Source organism: Metopolophium dirhodum, chromosome 9, assembly GCF_019925205.1.
Source record: "Metopolophium dirhodum isolate CAU chromosome 9, ASM1992520v1, whole genome shotgun sequence".
In the NCBI taxonomy this organism is placed as follows: Eukaryota; Metazoa; Arthropoda; class Insecta; order Hemiptera; family Aphididae; genus Metopolophium; species Metopolophium dirhodum.
The window spans coordinates 27933641-27953686 of NC_083568.1; the positions used below are offsets into that span (position 1 = coordinate 27933641).

General features: G+C 30.2%; 1 long non-coding RNA gene across 1 annotated transcript; it reads left to right on the top strand.

Moving 5' to 3' along the window:
* The first annotated feature begins 1885 nt into the window (after positions 1-1885).
* On the top strand, positions 1886-19646 carry LOC132952244 (uncharacterized). The gene is made up of 6 exons (XR_009665453.1): positions 1886-1945; positions 2019-2129; positions 3560-3705; positions 6136-6263; positions 7785-7905; positions 19369-19646. It is a non-coding gene; the product is annotated as an uncharacterized LOC132952244 (long non-coding RNA).
* Positions 19647-20046: the final 400 nt, after the last annotated feature.

Genomic DNA, 20046 nt, shown 5'->3' on the forward strand with positions numbered 1-20046 from the left:
CTCTCACCATCATACACAAATTATATTATGTTTATCCGTATACTTGGTGCTTATTTGTTTTTCTAAAACTTTTGATCATAAAACATCTACCTCCTTCCCCCCCCCCCCCCCCCCACCACCACCAATAAAATATTATGGGTCGTTGTGACGCGTATATAAAACATTGTGTGCAGTGCGTCGTGTACCCACACCATATTAATTATATTATATTATGTTATCATTATTATTATTGTTATCATTGCAGCGTGCCGTGGCGACTTGTAATAATTTTTTCATTTTCCGACGGTGTCGCTCACTTACTGCCACGTTGGTTCCATCTATTCCACCCTCCCCCACGGCAACACCCGCAACGCCTTACTTTATATATGTGTACGATACGCCCCGGACCTTACACGACGCCACAACTACCTCCGAAATGTCTTCATTCGTGAAAATCTATTTCTACAAAACGTCCCTCTCCACTACTGCACTATCACTTCGTGATTTCGAAAACAATTTTATTAGTGCAAACCCCTACGAATAAAAAAAATCCTTTGAATGCTACTGGTCGTATAGGTTAAACTGCACGGCGATCAGACCTAAAACGTCGATTGTTCCTGTGAAAATATAAGTACATGACAACAGAAAAAATGTACGAGTGATAGAGGGTAGAGAGTCGAATTCCAACAAAATATCCCGCCAAAGTCACGCGCAGTTAGTGTTGCGCTGCGTATAATAATATGATATGTTATTGAAGTGGGTGACTGTTATGGATAGTGTTACATTTGAATTCAATGATATTATATCATTGTATACGAAAAACGATTCCAAGTGGAGACGATTTGACGGCCTAGGATATTGTATACTATACTTATATTGATATTATTAAATATTATTAATACCGTAGCCGGTTAAGTTGAGTTATTATTATTTGTTTATTATCATATTTGTATATAATAATACATTTTAGACATTTCAATTACCCACGAATAATATTTTTAAAATAGGTATATAAATTACAAGTTACAACGAATTATGAACGATATTTCAAAAATTAATTGCCGAAAATCTTAGTTTTTAACTGAAAACGACAGAGAAGTCTGAATTTGGCGGTCAGTCTTATTTTTAAGTTATATTATAGCTAATTGAACTTTTTGGTATTTTCATATAATATATCCGGTGTAGTCACTCGCACACTGCGCTTGCTCGAACAATTAAAATCAAAAACATCCCTCGACTTGTTATGTAAATTCACCATGGGTGGGTGTCAGAATTATTTTTGCATCATCAATTTTAAAACGTTTATTTACCTAGATTAAAAAAAAAATTAATTTATAATACTTAAGCTCGGTAAACTTTAAGCGTTGTACGGGTGCGTAAAACACCGAAAATCGTGAACTTCGTAAGGCTGTACCATATATACCAATGGCTTCCCGGTAGTGAAGTTTTGGACAAGTACCTACATAGGTAACTTATAATAATTCATATTGTAAATTAATAAGGTACCAAAAAAATATAACTTCTCAAACACTGTGTCTATTGACACTGCCGGGAGAATGTATTAGAATGTCTATAAACTTACGGACCAGTTTGTATAGTTAAATTTGGCATGCGAACTATAATTGAAATAGAAAACCAGAATAGGTGCATTGCAGATGACAAAGATTTCTGTAAAAGAACATACGATTTATCAATATACCGTATAGGTACTGATAATACTGATAGTACTAGATAATACTATAATATACAAGTTCTATGGATTTATCATAATAAACAATATATTTTATAATATCTATGGCAATCGTCAATTGTCGAAATTCGTCGGCGACGGTTAACAATTCTAATAATTTCAGCAAATACTATTGTATTATAAATATAACATATTGTATATTTTGATTTCAGTGAACAAAAAAATAATAAGCCACTAATATAAACGGACAGTTTGTTAAACCGTACATATTATAATGTAAGTTTTAATACAAACTCGCAAATTTCATTATGATCAGGTTATTTTCATAAAGTATTTCGATACTTTCAAGTTTCAGTTCATCGGAGTGAGATGATTAGATGGAGATGGATGAAGATAGCTGTTTCTTCGGTGATGGCGGCACTCTATAGCTACGTTTCACCGGAAGAGTAGATGTTTACGAGTAAGTTTGTTTTCATATTATTACCTACTATTTTACATTTACTTTTTAGACTTAAATTAGGCGTTAAATAGGAATTATTCTTGTTTTTTTAAATAATTTTTTCGAAAAATATATGTAACATGTATAGCTCATACAATTATGAATTTATAGTTAATAGAAATGCGGATGTTTATACTTCATATATATTTTTTTATTGAAATCGTGTAAATAATTTGATTAAACAATCAGGTACCTACTCATCAATAGTATCAATTTTATTATATTACGTGTAAAATCACCGACACAAGGTGCAGACTGAATTTAAAAAATTAAAAACATAAAACAATGTTGTAGTAGAAGCAGGAAACTGTAGTTTTTATAATCCATATTATAATGTAACTATTAAATTGAATCATTGAATTATTATTCAGAGATAACTTTGGGATAAATGCCAAACGTATAAATGTAAATTAAATTAAAAATAATTAAAAAACATTTTGTGAAAGGAACAAGATTACTGCTAATATTTAAGTCTTAATTATTATTAACAAATAAATACAAATAATAGATATTTTAATAGCTTTTTACTATTAACATTCAGTGTAAATATAGTTTCTGATCGACTTACCTATATGTAATAAAATAATTATTCATATCAAATAATCCTAACAATTTAATGCAAGGATTCTCATAAATTGATCTTACAGCAGCCTTAAAACACCAAAAATACATTTGTACATCATTTACAAAATTTTAGTTCCCTATTATGGTGTAGGTACTAATACAAACAATAAATTGCTAATCGAAAAAACAATTTCGTATACCTATTATTATTTACTAAATACCTACAACTAAACTAAACTAAAAATAAACATATGATTACATATACTGAGTGCCTATAAAATCTATACTATATATGAAAATTGAATCTTTATTACGAATACTTATCGTTTACACAGACCACCAAGAAAAAATAATTAAAAATATTAAAAAATAAAGAACACATCATTGTAAAATTAATACAGTCATCGATCCGCTCAGAATCTAGAATTATGGACTTGGAGTTTTAGAAATCTAGTTGGTATTATAGTATTTGATGAATTTACTGTACCTCTAAAATCCAGTAATCACATTTTTATTTAATAATTCATAAAATACAATATGCTCTTAAAAAAATATTCTTGTGCTTCTGATATCTATTCACCACCTTAATCAATAATTAAATTGATAAACGAAAATAATAATTTAAATAATACCCATATCATATTATTATAATCAAAATTATAAACTATTTTGGTTTATTGTCATATCAAATTTCAATGAACAAATTGTTCCTTAACACGGAACTCTTTGATACAAAAAGTTGCATTGTATTATATCCGTGGATTCATCATATTGATGTACCTAGTATAATATCTATCATTTATTTATTTATCTATGGCAAATCTCAGAGTCGTTGCAGAAGACACATTCGACTAAAATTCTAAAATTTCAATAAGCAAAGAAGATATTCTAAGTTCTGTATTCTGGAGCGTTTCCTCATCGGCGTCGCAGTTCACACACGTCACGGATACTGCCGAAAGAGTCCATAATTAAAGTAAGTTTGTTTTTATATTCTTTTGGGGCTTGAATTTACTTTTAAGACTTAAAACAAATATTTAATGTCACGAAAAATGTGCTATCCAAGTGTTGTAGGCGCATATTTTAGTTCCGGACTAGAAATGTATAAAATACGCGAGATTTAAACGCCGTCGTCGTTTTTCCAGTCCCTGTTCGTAGAATAATTATAATTAATAGGTGCATACCTATACAGGGTACTTAATATAAATATATAAATATTTTGGTTTAATTTATAGAAATATATGTTATGACTTATAACTTACTGATAATAGTCATAAGATACAATTTTAATTAATAACTGGTAATTTTTTTTCCAAATACAACGTTATAAGTTATAGGTAACTATTAATTTAGTGTCACATACTTAACTTCTATTGTTCACCTAATATCTATATTCTATATCATAGGGATTAGGGATGTATAACCATGCACACATAAAAGTAATATTCACGGAATGGTCAACTGCCTAACCTGACGTGTGCGCAGTGCGCACTTATGAATAACATACCTACTCATATACTCGTATAGGTATATAAATATACCTATATAAATAGTGTAATACTACATACACGAATGTGTTACCTATTATGTCCCTAAAAGTTCAACAGTTATTATTATATTTATTTATTTTTTACATATAGGTAGGTACATTACAAGACTAATTAAAATCACATTTATTTTTATTTTTTCGAACACAATGTTTCAAAAATTATTAATTAATATATAATTTATTGGTATAGTATTAAATTAATTAATGAAATAAAACAAACACACCTACTATTATTATTAGTTATAATAATATATCTATGTATAAATTATTAAAATACAAAACGAACAAACGAAAAACGATTCTGAGCAATGACATCGTTAACTAATAAATAATATTGAGATTAAAGTAATTTATTTTACTATTAGACATTAGCACCTACAATAGTAGGTTAAAGTCATTTTTGCCCAAATGATAACATTTGAAAGTGTCATCGTGTCTATAAATTATAATAATATACTCTAAAAGTTTCATAAATCCGCGAATACTTACTATTTTTAAATTACAACAAAATAACTAAAATCGTTATTTTTGGTTTTAATATGTAATTTCGTCCAAATTTTAACTTATAAAATCTGTAAAAAGTAACTGTGTTTATAATAGATTATTTAGATTTTTCGGTTACAATATGAACCAGGGGCGGACTGGGCCGGCGGGATACTGGGAACTTTCCCGGTGGGCCGCTACTCAAAAATGATTTGTTATTGCTATATATTTATAATTATTATTAATATAGAAGATCGGTATAAATCGGTGGAAAATCGGTATAAATATGAATTATAAATATTTTTTATTTTCATACCATGACGCGTGTGTGAAAAATTGTTTATATTAAGTGTTTAAGATGTTAGATTTCGGTTCGGCTGATTGTGCACCTCTCTCACTCTTCAGCATCAATGCATCAGAAATTATTATTTATAATTAGGCCACGGATTTAAATATAAACTGCATTTTCTGAATTTTCTAAACATTGCTTTCCAAGCAAAGAATTCGTTTCATATATTATCAACGAATTGAAAAAATTAAATAAGAACATTTATATGGGTTAAAGTCAATATTATAAAAACTTATTAAAAAAAAAATTAAATACAATTAAATAAAGGTAATTTTTTTAAATTATATTTCTATTTTTTTAAGTACCCATTATGCTCGATACTATAACTTCGGCCTTCAGTTATAGAAAACAACACTTGCTAATATGGAATTACTGTCGAAGTTTTTTATTTTAAAATATTAAATAGCATCTGATTGACTGATGTGCTATAATGAAACTCAAAATATAACGAATACACTACCTATACACCTATCTAAATAATATTTTATATTCGTTTAAATTGGACTTTTAATTTTTCTGGACATTTTATTAAGCTACGAATTTATTTAGTTATTTTGTTATTTAGGTAATACATATTAATTAATAGGTATTTCTTAAATTTTTTTTATTATTTTATTCGAAACATTATTTTTAAATATTGGGATCAATAAAACTATTTTTATTCAATTACTATTTTATATCAATTAGAATTTGTTAATAAACCAAGTAATAAATGAATGGTTACCAAGTAAAAAAAACCGTTATCTATATTATAAATTTGAATTCAATTTACCGCATTTGCGTCTAGTAGAAACAAATAAATGTTTTTTTGAAGATAATGTAAAAATATCCATCAACCTCGGTTAGGACCATATATATATTTTCTATGATTAGGACGGTGAGGTTATAATTATGAATAATCTATGGCAAATGACAATCGTCTGAGACGAACAACGATTCCAATACGTACTCACATATTTCGTTCCATTCTGGTTATTAAACTAGGTGCCTATTTTTATAAATGTCATTAATCTCAATACTTCCAGACTGAACTTTTGGATCGGAGATATGAAGACGCGCGCTGCATTTTCCTTGGCGGAGATGCACAGCTCTGACACTAGACAATATTATACACTCGAAGGGAACGCGTTTCGCCGGAAGAATAAATAATTACGTAAGTTTTGTCCTACTACTCTGTTGACGCGGTAGACCTAATGTAAATATTTATTGTCAGACAAACTTATATACCCGCTAGACGTAGAGTAATTTTTAAAATCCAGTTTTTATAGGTGTGCAAAAATTATGAAAAATACCTTAAATTATAATACTTTGCCTACAACTGTTAATTTATTGTTATAATAGAATAATTTTTAAAATTTGAAATCAATGATTAGGCAATACTTTTATAAGTAGGAAGGTAGGATTTTATACCTACCTAATAAAATAAGAAAATACATAATGATTAATGTTATTTAATATGATTTGTAAGTACATAGCAGATCATACCTAGAGAACACCTCAAACGTACGTTTTTTTGGGGGGGTTTTACGGGATATACCTAAGGGAAATTTTCTTCAAATTTTCACATTTCACTATTTGATATTGTGATATTATTTGTGCCTAGGTTAAGTTTCTGTTTTAGAATCGATCGATAGGTTACCTAGGTATATCACATTCTTTAATTTTAGTTCGGGTAGTCGAGTATTGGACAAGTACCTACGTAATTTATAATTCGTATCGTAATTTAATTACTAAAAAAATATATTTTCCCCAACAGTGTCACCGGCAGGAGAATACATTATAGAATGTCTATAAACTAGTATATGGCATATGGTTAAAATTGGCATGCGACCAACAACTGGGGGCTTGTTCTGGACAATTTAAATTATCTAATAAGGTTTATCTCATTAATTGAATTAAATTAATTTTTAACCGATTGTTGTGTTAATCAATTTTTTAATTTATTTCATTCAACACACTCGTCTCAGTTTTCTAGTACCTCTAGATTTCTCACAAAATTCATATCGATCATCTCACAGCTTTCATATTCAAAACCAAAAAAATATGTATTTTTATCTTATTTCAATCTTTTTCATCGAACACCAGAATATATTACAGATCATAAAGGTACTAGTATTGTATACTAGATAAGTTTTAATTAGCGAGATGTAGAGAGAGATGGAGATGGAGCGAGATGTAGACGGATGAAGATAGCTGTTTCTTCGACGACAGCGTGTGCTGCAGTACAGCTAGGTTTCACTGGAAGAGTCGATGTTTATGCATAAGTTTGTTTTTATATTATTTTGGTCTTACATTTACTTTTTAGACTTGAATTAAATATGTATTGTCGCAGAAAATCTGTTAACTAAGTAACGTAGAAGCATATACGTTTACTACTGCCTACCAAAGGCGCAATGTATAATAATAATAAATTATACGCCAGTCCGAACAATCCAAACGCTGTCTTACTCGTAGTCGAGTTCTAGTTGATAACTGACTTGTGAATAAATGTAATTTTTGTTGTATAAAAATAAAACTAATAAATCCTTAAATACAACATTTAAAAATACAAACTCTGTGTAATAAAAATTAATATTAGGTATTTATTGGTAGGTTTATATAATATCTGTAGACTGTAACTAGGTCATTAGAATATTGTAGAACATTTTACTGCATAAGATGCGTGTTATTTCAGAAATGGTATTCGTCAGTGAACATTTTCAAACTGGGAATAATATATCATAAGCAGATTGAAATGTGTGAACGTTTCAGTGTTTCGAAGACTGTTTCGTAGCAGGTTTCGATTCCGTCACAGGGTATGTATTTTCTTATTTCTCAGTAGGTTTATTTTTATTATAGTTAATTGATCAGGGGATGTATTGCCCGAAAATTTTCAATATTTGTATTTTAACTATACTGGTATAACACTATTCGGGCTATCAATAAAGTCGTGTTCAAAATTAGAAAATTGGTGAGGTATGATATTTTTTTAAGCAATTCTTTCGAGTAGGGAATTCGCTCAATGATATTTAAATATTTTCACCGATAATCAAGTACGATGACTTGTAGGTAACTAGAGACTGAGTGAATAGGAATTAGGAAGTGGGTGATATGGCGAAGATAAGGAAATGGGTCAACAGGATTTCAGAATGTTTGGTGTATGAAAGGGAAAGATGAAAAAGAAATGTAAGGTTAGGGTAGGTAAGTGGAGTGAGAGTAGCAGATATGAGAATAATAAGTAAGGTGTTAAGGTACAAAAGAGGATAGAATAAGAAATTAATTAATTGAGGGTAGTATAGGGTAGTGTACACTGTACATATTGTAGTGAAAACAAGAGAGAATAGGTTTAGGTGGTTCGGTCACTGTATGATAAGAGATAGTGAGAGTGGCTATAGAAGTTAATTTAGGGGAGAAATGATGGACGAGAAGACTGAAGAAGAGATGGATAGACATAATACCGATCATATGGAGGTGTGGAATGAGAGTGGCTGAACCTGTATATAGCTGTGAGAGACGGCGGAAGAAAAAGTGTAAAGGTAGAATAGTTATGTTAACAATGCCGAATACGTAGGAAAAGATCTTGAATTGCAAAGGCCCTATTGACTCTTTGGCTTCAACTAACCATAGGTTTACCTAACTTACCTTCTTATGACTCATTAGGACACTTTGAATAAAAAGATCCTGAGTTGCAGGTTGCCGAACTTAAGTGTTTGATTATTAAGTTGATCCTTTGATTGTTGACACCTTAATCCATCCTATGGATGAAGCCCATAGGTTATAAAGATATGGATAGTCCAAGCCTATGTTAAATACATGTGAGGCCGCGTTCCCGGAGGGGAACGCAATTGAGGCTCCTTTATCTTGATAGTCGATAGTCGATACTCGATATAAGTATACTTTATTTGGCCTCAATTTATTGTTCCCCTCGAAGACCGCTGATAAGACCATTATGTCCTATCCATATCTATGATGGAGCCATACCCAGCTCACTCGTGTAAACTTGTTGCCGGTTGGGATGTCAGCGCACTATTTGTTTTCCATCTTTGACCCACCCGTAGCATACCAAATGTACGATTAAGAAAACACTAAAATGATTGGGTCAGAGAGAGAAATAAATGGTGCGCTAAAAATCTGACATCCTCTTAGTGTTATCAAGTTGAAGAAGCAGTTGATTGTTGACAATTTGACATTTAACATTAACTGTGGTCAGTGGCGGCGTGAACTATTTTATTTTATGAGGCAAGTATAAATGCTCGACCACCACCACCTAAATTTTTTCACACAGACCCGTGGGGGCTTTGCCCCCACACCCCCAATTCACAATTCTATACAACAGTAATATACTTTGTCATGTTAATATCAGAAATATAATAAAATTACTTATAATATATTAATAACAATAAATCTTTATTTAAACAATAAATTGTCCCTCAATAAATCTGATGTTCCTGCAAAAGTATCAATGACCAAATTATGATCTATGTTTATATCTCTTTCACAGTTTAAAATCATCAAACTTTCTAATCGGTCTTCGCTTGTAGTTGATCTCAAATTTACAAATAACAATACTTAATAAAACTTTAAAGTTAAAAGTAACAAAACCGTCAATTTGTCATTACTTCAATATTACGTGCATCCACGATCCACCAGTGTTGCCTACAGCCCAACCAACGAAGGGGAAATATTGTTAATAGATAAATAAAATAATGATGATAAAAATAATGATACAATATTATCTATGATAGTGTTACGTGTTACCACAATATCACCAATATACCGCGTTATTGTACACTATACAACATGTACTATAGGTAATAGTGTATTTCCAGTAAACGTAAGGTTAGTATAATTAAGTAATACTACTAATACTAATAGTATTAGTTGACCATATTCCATATGTGGTTTTTAATATCCGTTCCCGGGGGTACCAAGGGGGTACCACCACCTAATTGGTCGTGAGGCAATTGCCTCATGAAACACCCTATCACGCCGCCACTGACTGTGGTAGGTATTATGATTGGAAGTAAAAGTAATTAGCAGGGCTGTGAATTTAATGCAATGAAAAAGTGTTAAATATTTGTCTGCATGTATGCACTAAAAACAGACAAATATATGCACTGAAATATTTAAAAATATGCACTTAAAATTCAAAAAAATACTGAATGAAAACGTTTTTATTAACATTTTTTTAAATTAATAAACTATAATTCAAATTGGTTTACAAAAAAAATTCTTTATTTACACACTTGGTAGGTAGGTATGTAGGTAGGTAACGGATGAACCGAAAATATAAAAACATTTTAAGAAAATAAGCATAAATACGAAGAAATCATGAAAACATGTAATTATATTACCTAACCCAAAAAAAACGCATATTGGTAACGGTGTTGTAATAATAGGGATCTCCCAAAAAAAAATACGTACTAATAGTTCAAACAAATCATAAAGGCCAACTGTAATAAATATTAATTTATGAAAAAGTATATTAAAAAAAATTATTATTATAAATGAAACAAAACTATGAACTATGGACCGTGACATAATATAGGTATTTCTATATTTTTAGCTCCATAATTTCTGTTAAAATATTAGGAAAATGTATTAAGTACCGTAAAAGTGCTAAATTTGAGCTATTACTTAAAATATTATATTCATAACAAATTATCATAGAAGGTTAGGTACTCTTATTCCACATACTTATTATAGTTTAATTTAACTACAACGTTCTAGTAGAGTCTGATAAAATTTGGTTCCACGACTTTGATCATACAAACTTTAAATACTAAACTATGGGTCTGAAATTTAGTTTATATAGATCTAAATAATCCAACACATATTATATTGCTTCAAAATATAAAAATAAAGTGTCTTGTATTGTAGTAGGTAGGTAACTTTCAAAAAAAAAACTAAAAAAAATCATACTTGAAATCTATGTATAATATACGTATATTGTAATAAATGTTCAAATGTTTACTATAGTACATTATAAAAAATTAACTTAAGTTCAATATAACACATTATAACAGGTGTTCAAATAAACATTTCATACCAAAAATTTTGTTAATTCACACAGTCTCTCTTCAATTTTAAATTTTTCTTCAAATCATCTACAAAATATAAATGTTTAGTAAATTGGAAGACTTGATTAAGTATTTAATCATTTATCTAAAAGAGATGTGCCGGGTCGCCACATTACTATATCGAGGGGCCATGGTGCAAGTGTCGTCCATAAATATCATAAAATATATTATATTAGAAATACAAACTTAATATTTCACTAACAGTAAATATTATAAAAAAATATTACGAAATGTACTATACTCATATTATATTATGATTGTATTAGTTACAAAATCTTGAATTAAGAGTTATGTTTGAGGATTTAATTAATAAAGTAAGTTGAGGGACCGTAGTTAAAGTGCCGTCCACCAATAAATGACCCCCCCAAAAAAAAACGATTAATTAAAATATAGAAGGTACTTATGAGATACTATATCATATACTTTTATCAAAGTATGATTGTGTTAGCCACAGTCTTGTGTAAATTATATTGTCTTATGTTTTCCCAATCTAATAATACAAAATACTGAAAATTAATGAAATCACAAATATTAGTAGGTACAATAGAGAGACTGTGCATTGATTTACAAATTTGTCTTAAATTTACTTTTTGCATAGAGAATAATATGAAAGTGGGCAGGGCTTAGATGCTGATTGAATAGGCGCACATTCAGTCTTAAACTTGGGAGTGCTAAAATTTTTTAGCACAAAGTGAAACGTGGGGGGCCTTGCCCCCCACACCCCCCTAAACACTAATACATACCAGCAAAATATTAAATCAATTAACTACAATTTTTACTAATTAATAGGTCAGGATCGTCCACATTTTCACTACTTTCATTATTTTCGTTTTTATTGTTTGTTTTATTACATTCAAATATACTAAACATATTTAAGTAAGTAATTTTATATACGCACGCAAATTAAATATAAATCACATAAACTACTTTACACCGCACAAATAAATTGTTGGTATTTATGTAGAAAAATGGAAACAACAATAAAATAAAATTAGTCAATATCAGAACTGTAGTCATTTGTCACTGACTCGAGAACACGATTGAACAACTTAATAGGTAGAATCGACTATCTTTGATTCATAGTACCTACTACACTACTACTAAGAATAGACGGTTGAAAATGTCTATAATATTATCATTTATCAAACTAAATAATATTAATTAATAATATTTTATTTTTTTTTATTGAACTTAAGCTTCGGCAACTATGGCCATTAGCTGTAGTGGTTTGTTTGTGGGTTGTTAGTGTTGGTAGGGGAAGGAACACGTGTGTGTTGGGTTTGGCAGAATTTTTGATTAGGCACCCGTAGGTAGGTATCTGGCATGCCCGAGTGGGGGATGGCAGCACTTGTTCTCCGGACACCGTGACTTGCACGGAGAAAAATGCCGCCCGGTGGTCGAGGATCGAACTCGGACCGGCTGTGCCGAATCCGTCGCGTTAGACCGCTCGGCCACCTCGTCTCCCAATTAATAATATTATATTCATATCAATAAACCATAACACCGGTATACAAAAACAAAATCCTATTCAGTACTCCAATTTCCAGTAATAAAATAATACTAAAAATAAACTTGTGTTAAAACAGCCGATAAGATAACATGCATTAAAAATAGGGAATATACCGTCATACACTCATACCAACATCACAATTCACAAACCCAATACCCAATTACTGTATTTATGTATAAAATATTTACGTCCCGTTAGTGTATACCAATACAAACTGGAAACTCATTCTTATAAACGCAAAATTACAGTTTAAATAATATTTTTTGCACAATAGAAGATGGGGGTGCTAATTTAAGATTGGGGGGTGCTAAGCACCCCCTGGCACCCCCGTATGTGCGCCAATGATGCTGATAAATCATTAATAGAGACGCGTTGATCGCTTTTATGTGCTTCAAATTGTTTACACGAGTGAGCTGGGTATGGCTCCATCATAGATAATAAAGATATAACATAATGGATAGGACATAATAGTCTTATCAGTGGTCTGATCTTCAAGGGGAACAATTGAGACCAAATCGAGTATCGACTATCAATATAAAGGAGTCTCAATTGCCTTCCGCGGGAACGCGGCCTCAAATGTATTTAACATAGGCGTGGACTATCTATATCTTTATATTATCTATGGGCTTTATCCATAGCATGGCTTAAGGTGTCCAACAATCTAACGATCAACTTGACAATCAAACACTTAAGTTCAGCAACCTGCAAATCAGGATCTTTTTATTCAAAGTGTCCTAATAAGTCATAAGAAGGTTAGTTAGGTAAACCTATGGTTAGTTGAAGCTATGGTAATGATAGACGACTATCATCACTGGTCGTGAGCTTTGCGATGATCTTTTCCTACTAACTATCAAGGTATTCGATATTGTAAACAAAACAATGAAAGAAAATATTTAAATATTATTAATTTGGTTAGTTTAGGTTAGGTTAGGATAGGGCAGGAAATTAGATGTTAACTAATTATCATAGTTTTTAACACGGTCTTAAAGACTGTCAGCAAGAGTTGTACCTGTATAGTTATTAAAAACTTAAATACAGCCGACATTAAATAATGATTTTTTTACCACAACAAATTATAAAATGTATTTTAAAATATAACAAAATATTATTTTATCAGGGTTTTATAAGGTTTTCAATACTTATGAGTTTTTGTAAATAGAAAATGTATAAAATCAATAGTTTTAATTTAATATATTGTTTTGTGTTTTAATATCCTATTGCCACATTTTTTACATTGTACAAAATCTAACTTTTTTCCGCACATATTTACAAAGACTAAAACAGATATCTGACTATGTTTTTATTTGCATTTAGACTTTATAGTTTGTAATTTAATATTGACTGTAGACCCACCAAACACAATATTATTTTAAATTAAACATTTTATGTCCTTCATAAATTACAATCACATAGTAGAGTCCGTGCAGGACCTTTTCTCATTTAATTTCTTTGCATCCTTTATAATTTACATTCATTTTTATACATTTTCTAATACATATATTACCGTGATACACCTCTGATCATAATAACTGTTCGCATTGTCATAATGTAAACAAAACGTAGTTTTTGGATTGTAGTTAATATGTATTGCAGTATTTAGCTTCCAGCGTATTCTTTTGTTTAGTGTTATTTCACCCAGATTTCTCAAACAATTTTTTTTTCACTTCGTTGAACTCTAGTAGATTTTTTTGTATAAAAATTGTTCAAGATAAACCGGCTATACCTGGGAGTATACTGAGTACCTGCGTACATAATATATAATTTGAAAAGAGACTGGCTAGGTTCTTTTTTTGTTTTCTAAAATGCTTTTGCCTGCGGGCGCCAACACCCTCCTTCAATTTTTTTTTTTTGTTATGTAACTCTAGTTGAATTTTTTGTATATAGTTTTTGAACATTCATCACCTGGTGCACTTTGAATAATCCATCATTAATGAACTAAATATTTTGAATAGTTTTTTTCTGTTTAAGATTCTGGACATTTTAGTTTGAAGTTTTTAATTAAAATTTTTTTTTGTTTTCTAAAATGCTTTTGCCTGCGGGCGCCAACACCATCCTTCAATTTTTTTTTTAGTTATGTGACTAGTTGAATTTTTTGTATAGACTTTGTAATGTGTATTCCTACAATAATATTTTTTTTTTTTTTTTGTTTTTTAAAATGCATTTGCCGGCGGGCGCCAACACCCTCATTCAATTTTTTTTTTTGTTAGTAACTCTAGTTGAATTTTTTGTATATACTTTTTGAACATTGATAACCTGGTGCACTTGGAATAATCCATCATTAATGAACTAAATATTTTGAATAGTTTTTTTCTGTTTAAGATTCTGGACATTTTAGTTTGAAGTTTTTAATTTGAATTTTTTTTTGTTTTCTAAAATGCTTTTGCCTGTGGGCGCCAACACCCTCTTTCAATTTTTTTTTTGTTATGTAACTATAGTTGAATTTTTTGTATATACTTTTTGAACATTCATCACCTGGTGCACTTTGAATAGTCCATCATTAATGAACTAAATATTTTGAATAGTTTTTTTCTGTTTAAGATTCTGGACATTTTAGTTTGAAGTTTTTAATTTGAATTTTTTTTTGTTTTCTAAAATGCTTTTGCCTGCGGGCGCCAACACCCTCTTTCAATTTTTTTTTTTGTTATGTAACTCTAGTTGAATTTTTCGTATAGACTTTGTAATGTGTATTCCTACAATAATATTTTAATTTAAATTTTTTTTTTGTTTTCTAAAATGCTTTTGCCTGCGGGCGCCAACACCCTCCTTCAATTTTTTTTTTGTTATGTAACTCTAGTTGAATTTTTTGTATAAACTTTTTGAACATTGAAAATCTGGTGCACTTTGAATAATCTATCATTAATGAACTAAATATTTTGAATAGTTTTTTTCTGTTTAAGATTCTGGACATTTTAGTTTGAAGTTTTTAATATAAATTTTTTTTTGTTTTCTAAAATGCTTTTGCCTGCGGGCGCCAACACCCTCCTTCAATTTTTTTTTTTGTTATGTAACTAGTTGAATTTTTTGTATATACTTTTTTGAACATTGATAACCTGGTGCACTTTGAATAATCCATCATTAATGAACTAAATATTTTGAATAGTTTTTTTCTGTTTAAGATTCTGGACATTTTAGTTTGAAGTTTTTGAATTTGAATTTTTTTTTGTTTTCTAAAATGCTTTTGCCTGCGGGCGCCAACACCCTCTTTCAATTTTTTTTTTTGTTATGTAACTCTAGTTGAATTTTTTGTATAGACTTTGTAATGTGTATTCCTACAATAATATTTTAAATTAAATTTTTTTTTTGTTTTCTAAAATGCTTTTGCCTGCGGGCGCCAACACCCTCCTTCAATTTTTTTTTTGTTATGTAACTCTAGTTGAATTTTTCGTATAGACTTTGTAATGTGTAGGTATTCCTACAATAATATTTTAATTTAAATTTTTTTTTTGTTTTCTAAAATGCTTTTGCCTGCGGGCGCCAACACCCTCATTCAATTTTTTTTTTTGTTAGTAACTCTAGTTGAATTTTTTGTATAAACTTTTTGAACATTGAAAATCTGGTGCACTTTGAATAATCCATCATTAATGAACTAAATATTTTGAATAGTTTTTTTCTGTTTAAGATTCTGGACATTTTAGTTTGAAGTTTTTAATATAAATTTTTTTTTGTTTTCTAAAATGCTTTTGCCTGCGGGCGCCAACACCCTCCTTCAATTTTTTTTTTTGTTATGTAACTAGTTGAATTTTTTGTATAAACTTTTTGAACATTGAAAATCTGGTGCACTTTGAATAATCCATCATTAATGAACTAAATATTTTGAATAGTTTTTTTCTGCTTAAGATTCTGGACATTTTAGTTTGAAGTTTTTAATTTAAATTTTTTTTGTTTTCTAAAATGCTTTTGCCTGCGGGCGCCAACACCTCCCCTCAAATTTTTTTTATGATTTTAACTCTAGCCGAATTTTTTAAACATTGATTACCTGGTGCCATACGAATAATCCTTCTTTAACGAACTAAATATTTTGAATAGTTTTTTCTATTTGAGATTCTGGACATTTTAGTTTGAAGTTTGTAATGTGTATTCACACACAATATAATTAATTTCAAATTTTTTTTTGAATCATGTTTAAAGACTTTTTTATAATTATAAGAAAACTTTATTTTTAAATTTTAGAATTAAAGAGAAAAGTATTAAAAATCTTTATTAATTATACTATCATAGTTTTCATATTTATCTTATTTATAGTTAGATCGTAATTTAAGATTTATAAATATATGACTAATTTGTTGTAATTTATTGTTATACCTACTATTGCAGCAGTTTTTTGTTCATGAGAAATAAGAAACTCTTATTAAGTAAGAAGAAATAAATTATAGTATAATATAAGATGTAACCATAGGCATCTAAAACAATTAAAAAATGTATTTTTATGTCTATGGATTAACGAAATTAATAATAATATCATTAGTGACCAAAATAAATGTATTAAAAGACGCGTGATATTATAGTTCTTTCATCACTGTACACTATGTACTAAAGTTCGACAGACGACGGTTTTCCGGGCGTGCCTGGGAAGTTATATTTCTTTGGAAATTAAATTAAAATATGAATTATAAGTTATATAGGTACCTATTATGTAGGTATATACTTAACCAAAACTCGTTTGTCAGAATTTAAATAAGAAGGGAGGTCAATTAAAAAAAAATAAAATTTGGAAGTGACTCTGCTGAACAGTAGGGTACAAGTGACCATTATGATATCTAGTATAGTAGTATCTTGTATATACATTATATTATTATTAATTACAAGTCCGAACGAACAAATGATCTATTCTCGTCTATTATCATTAAAGCTCGTGTAAAAATTATGGAAATTTATGTAAATGCTCGTCGTTCGCCCACATTGTTATAGTGACGGAGCCGACGACGACGCGTCCTACTCGTGTTTAGATTTCGTGCGTTTTGTTCGTGGCGACGAGGACCGCCGAGGGATTATACTCGCATGGGCTTATTGTAGTGGCGCACTGGTGTGTTGAATCTTTCCGAGACCAGAAGATAAATGTTTTTTTATCCGTAGTAGTTTTAAGTCGGTATTGCAGGTACCTACAGAAAACCGATCATCTCGCCAGCGAGAATAACAATAAATACCTATAACAATATTGTGGTAACCGAGATAAAACGGAAAAAACAAAATTACCATGATAAATATTATTGTAGACTGTATAGCTCGAAAGTTGTTATTGTTTACACTAAAATACGTATTTTAATATGATAACACGTCATAACCTATATAATTGTATTATTAATAAAACCATGTACACTGTTTATTAAACCGGATGGTTACCATTGTTGTACCAGTGATGTACCACTGTAGGTGTATTAGGTATAGGTACCTATATTATTTATTATACCTGTAAATTATAGTTTAGCAAGTAGAATTAAGTCCCCCCAAGCCCCCCCCCCCCCTATTTGCGCCAATTAATTTAAGACAGTTCTGATGTGTCCTTCTTCTTCCTGTAATCCTATACCTATACTTGTTTTTCTGGGTCATAGATAATTAGATAAAATATTACCACTTGAAATAAGTTTACTATTACCTTAAAAAATTATAACTTGGAATTTTCATTTATACATTTTTAAAATTTAGTTTATATATTAATAATGCTATTTAGATTTTAGGCACATATTTAGAAACCACTGCGAACCCTATGGCCGGAATCACGAGACAGCGCAAACAGTGCAGACAGTGCCTATTATGACAATTGTCATAAACTAACCTAACTTAAGTTGAGACTTATTTAAATTATCGTCGTTCGCCCGTCAATTATTAGTTATATTACTCGGTACTCTATTAAATTTCCTTATACATCTTTTATTCACTTGAAAATGTATAACTATAGAGTTCGTCTGTCGTCAGTCGACAAATTACCTTGATTTATATATAAATAATATTATATACAGGTCATATAGACATTACATGGACCCGTCCAATATACTTATGTACATCTATAACCTATATATTATGATAAAATTTTCAAATACCTACAGAAAATTAATTCGGGAAAATGGTCTTTGGAGAATACAGATTCCGGGACTTAAGTTTTCGTGAAATGATCCTTTGGGAAAACGGTCATTCGGGAAAATGTATAGGTACCTACGACGGTGACCCTTTATATTGTATTCATGTATTATTTATCAATTTATCATATTATTGCTCATACGAACGATATCATTTGTATTATCTTTGTTTACTTATGATGCGACTGTAATTATTGCGCCTGACCCGTTTGGAACTTTTTAATACAAATAAATAAACAATCGAGTTTTGTTTTTTCCCGAGACGATCGCATATTATCTTCTTTGAGGCCTGTGCGCGAGAAATGTTACCGCAAAAAGGACTCCAATTTCGTCCTCCCACCGGTAATAATATTATAATATTACGTTTCACCGATAGTTTATTAGTGGATTATTATTTTTATTTATAGAGAAGAGTATTTTAGACAAGACAAATATTTAAAGATTTTGTACCTGAATAAAATTATAGAACTATGTAATATGCATTACGAATAACAATATTACACACATGTTATGACATAAATATTATAGTACGTTAACACACAACTTGCACACCCATAGAAAACGCCACTGTTTACCATAATATACACAAGATAGTTATATATTGTAAGTTTTCAGGTGGCAACTGCAACTGCTGTGTGTGTATGTGTGTGTGCTGCAGGACTTATGCGTATACACGCTCAGCAGACTCTCCTCAAACGCCGCTGGCCAATATCCAATTCAAAGTTTATTAAAGCGTTGTTACCTGCGCAGCAGACTATACAACTACTATTATACAGTACACTATATACGTAAACAATAATATAAGAATATAGGTACGTATTATTATTACAACACGACATACACGCGCACGCCGCACACACACGCTGACTCAGTGGCTCACTGGCTCGTAACAATATAATATTATAATAAAACGTTTCGCGGTAGACGCACAGGATTTACAGGTAGGTATACATATTATTAAGGAGTTGTACGCGGGACGCAGGAGAGCTGGAAAAACTTGCAATAATATGAGACGTTATTCTGGTGGAAACGACGTGTGGTTTGTTTTTTGCCCCCCCCCCCCCCACCCCTCACAACAATAGCTATATAAAATGTAAAATATTTTTTATCATTATAAAATAGCAAGGCCTAAATAACAGCAGTATAGTACCTATGCTACTCTAGTGTGTTTATACCTATCGGACTAATCGGCCAGCAGTAGGTAAACCATAATAATTCGAAAGATAATATTTCAAAACCATCGCTATTTTACCGATCACGGAATAACGCACAAGTAATAAAATATCATATAGA